The 3,960-nt window shown below is 22.1% G+C and overlaps 1 long non-coding RNA gene across 1 annotated transcript; it reads right to left on the bottom strand.

Annotated features, from left to right (window-relative positions):
• Positions 1-437: 437 nt before the first annotated feature.
• LOC135925286 (uncharacterized) lies at positions 438-3,486 on the bottom strand. Its single transcript, XR_010571607.1, has 3 exons — positions 3,270-3,486; positions 1,048-1,140; positions 438-664 (listed from the first exon to the last, which is right to left on the bottom strand). It is a non-coding gene; the product is annotated as an uncharacterized LOC135925286 (long non-coding RNA).
• Between the last annotated feature and the right edge of the window lie 474 nt (positions 3,487-3,960).

Genomic DNA, 3,960 nt, shown 5'->3' with positions numbered 1-3,960 from the left:
GAAATAAATTGAAATATATTATTGAAATTTATACAAAATAAAAATATCGAAATATAGTAATAAACGAGTCAATTTTATTCATTAAATTGAAATATTGTATTAAAATGTACACAGACAGATGATTATTAAATTCATAAGAAATTCTCCAAATATTAAAATAAAAAATTTTAGGAAAGTAATGAAAGAAAGAAAAGAAAGATCACTTAAAGTAATAAGAAAGAAAGAAAAGAAAGAAAGATTTTATTAAATTCTTAAGAAATTCTCTAAATATTAAAATTTTTATATAAAGCTAAAATATTTAAATATTTTTTTTAATTTAAAAAAAAGATTCCAAAAAAAACGTGGGGATTCAAGATCTCGAATCCCCACGTTGGGATTCCGAATCCCACGAGATTCCATATCCCAATACGACATATATATTGTTATAGAGAAGGAAGGAAGTTTTACATCATTTATATGATATAAAAAAACATACATGTATATATATAAATTAAAATTAACAACAATCTAAAATTGATTTCAAATTTTACAATATAGAATAATAACATACCGTTTCAAATTTCTTCCAGAATTCTTATAATTAAAATTAAATTAAAGTTTTCTCAAATTTAAAAGTTTCTCTTGAATAACGTTGTCGTGCTAGCAGCATCTGTATACTAATACACTTTAATAAAATAGAGAGAGATGAAATATTATGGCACATTAAAAACATTTTTTAAATAAGGAGTAAATATTGTTATAAAAAGAAATAATTAAATTTAGGAAAATAATATATTTTGAAAAAGTAAGCTTTAATTTGAAAAGTTTTGCATGTAACTCTGAAAAAAATAACGATATAAAGAAATTTTATCGCCTACATTATAAATTTAGTTTCAAATATTTTCTAGTATTTTAAAACATTAATAAAGTTTTTAAATTTTAGTAAATTTGAGCATAAAGCTTAAAATTATATAAATTTTAGCATGTTGATGACCAAATGATCGAAAATTTAGTAAATCTTCATTTTAAATGTAAACCTTATTTTAATTAAAAATAAAACTGATTTACTTGGCTTAGGTTTGCATTTGCATAGCGGGCAAATACCCTCTCCCGTCTCATGTCCGTATTGGCAATATAACCCACACAATGGACAATCAGTCTCTAAGGGGTTATATTAGTTTTATAAAACAAGAGTTAAATATTTAAAAATTTTCTTTTCGTTTTTTTCTAACTCAAATATTATTAGAATAAAAAATAATCTTGGCTTAGAATTACATTTAGCGACAACCGTCTCATATTCATATAGACAGTTTATACTATATCTAAGCTCTAAAACGTTTTTCCCAGCCAGAAAAATAGATCTATATATAATTAAACCTATACTAATTCGCAATAGCCTTAATTGAGGAGCTATTCAAGAAAGAACAATTATTTTTTAATAAGCTATGTCCAAAATTTAAATATCAAAGAAATTTGATATCTAAAACTGAAAAAAATAATATAGAGTGCAAGTGTTAAGTGCGATTTGGAAACATGGGGTCTGTCTTATGGTTAATAAATAATTGTCAATAAAATAGACTTATATTTTATGTGAAAAGCAAACCGAGCCATAATTTTGTTATAATTTTTAAGTCCAATAAAATGAATCTGATATTTTTTGAAATATTATATATATATTTTTTTTTATCTCTTTTATAGTGTTTTCTGGTTTAAGGAACTACAATATATAAAATGGCAAGAGTGTATACCTTACCTATCGTAATAAAAAGTGGCTAAATAAATAAATTAAGATTAATTTAAATTAATTTAATAAATAATTAACCTTTTTTCTAAATTATATTTTGAGATGAATTAGTTTAACATTATCAAGAGGGGACATGGACTTTTAACCAAGAGGGTGCTTTATATATTTGATGATCATAATATTTTATTTGACATTCGTTAATTTTGGTTCGTAAAATTTAAACGTTTAATTTTGTTATTAAGTTATTTTTGAAAGTTTTACAACACATAAGTATTTATAAATATTGATGCTTAGATGTTGATTCATATTATTAATGGTGTAAATTAACGCATTGAAAATGAACGCGTTTTCGTTTTTTATCCAAATTTTTTAAGGAAACTTTATCACATTTGAGTTTATTTAGCCAGCTACTATTTCTGTCTTATAGTATTGGTTATTAATTTGAATATTATTATTTATATTTTTTAGATTAGAGTAAATGAATGAATGTTGCCTTTAATCATCATCTGATTTTGAAATTCAGAATAGATGGATTACATCACTATAAAACAAATATATTAAATACTATGCAGTAACATCATATATTCAATAAACTAATTCTATCCTTGTCAAATGTTAAATGTGTCCAAAAAGTATAATAGTTTTAAAATCTTCAAATTCTATTTTAAAGATATACTTATTTGTAATATTTGTATTTCATAGGCTAATTAAATTATTACGATTATTATAATAGTTGCATAAAGTAAAAATCATTAAATATTTACATAGATATAAAATATTTAATGTAATATCTTTTAGAATTTATATTTTTAATGTGATTATTTGAAATTTTGATTATCGAGTTTTTTTTAGTTTATTAGTTGAAGAAAATTTAAAGTATTATAAATTTAATATTTTATAATTAATTAACTTTTATATGAAGTTAAAGATTTACTTTTTATTTCATGAAACCATTATGAAATGCTTTTGAAAAAAAATTTTATCCATAAAGTTTTGAAGAACTTGAACGCGTTCATGAACGAATACTAAAATAAAAATACACTTTCATAATTGTGTTCCCATAAAGGAACTCAATAATATTTAATAATTTCTATTTGAATTATTTGACATATATTTAAAAATTCCTTGGGTTCTCTTGTAGTAAGCCGAATTTTGTTGTCAAGATTTTTGTAAAACTTATAGGCTAATAGCGAAAAATGGCCTTAATTATTTTTGAAAGTTTTTTTAAAAACGTATAAAGTTTATAAATAATGTTGCCTAGATGTAGTAATAATCGATATATATTATAAATTAAGAATTAATGAATAAAATTTTTATATTCTAACAAAATCGAAATAAAATTTTCAAGAAACAAGTTCAAAAACTTATAAATATTTTTTTGAATGAAATGGAAATGGAACATGAATGCAAAACTGCACCGTTTCGTGTGTCCTTGGTTCAAAGTTAATTTATAAATATTTGAAACTTACTTTATATTAAATGAGCTTTTTTATATCGTCGTGTTAATTTGAACATAAAATATATATATACATTTAATACTTATTACTTGCACTTCTTTTTAGTCTAGAACCCCAAGATTCCCAAATTCCCTGGGCATCATTGATTAAGTTGTCATCTGAAACACTTGAATAAAATAGAGATAAACCAAACAGTAAAGAAATTAGGGTAAAGTTTAAAAATTTTGTCATTTTTTTTAAATTTTTAGATTTAAATATTGAAGTTTTTAAATAGAAAAGAATATTTATTGTTTTATAAGGAAGCTCTAGTTATATTTTGATACTTGATCCTTTTCTCATAATATAATTTTTTTTTTTACATAACACATTATAACAATCCTTAAATAATTTATTAAAGCACATGACTTATAGATAAGTTTAAGATGTATTGTTTAATATAAAAATACAATTATACAATATAAAATTCTCACATATCGCCAAAAGATTTTATCTATTATATTTGGCTCATTCTATTGAGCATTTTTTTTTAATCAGGTTCTAGGCCTGGACTGTGCAAAAAAAGATAAATTTGCCTGCGAAAATAATTTTTAAAAAAATGGTAATTTTTTAACTTTTTAAATTTCAATAATCTATACATATAATCTTCGTAATTGTATATATTCGTTTTCGTAAAATCTTCATGTTTAAATTTCATTTTTATATCTAATTGAATACTATTAAATCTCAATTTTCATCAAATAATGTATTAAAAGTTAAGGAATAGGGAGACCGGGGCTATTT

The sequence above is a fragment of the Gordionus sp. m RMFG-2023 genome, chromosome 2, assembly GCF_954871325.1.
Source record: "Gordionus sp. m RMFG-2023 chromosome 2, tfGorSpeb1-WG-v2, whole genome shotgun sequence".
In the NCBI taxonomy this organism is placed as follows: domain Eukaryota; kingdom Metazoa; phylum Nematomorpha; class Gordioida; order Chordodea; family Parachordodidae; genus Gordionus; species Gordionus sp. m RMFG-2023.
This window is presented reverse-complemented; position numbering and strand designations above follow the sequence as displayed.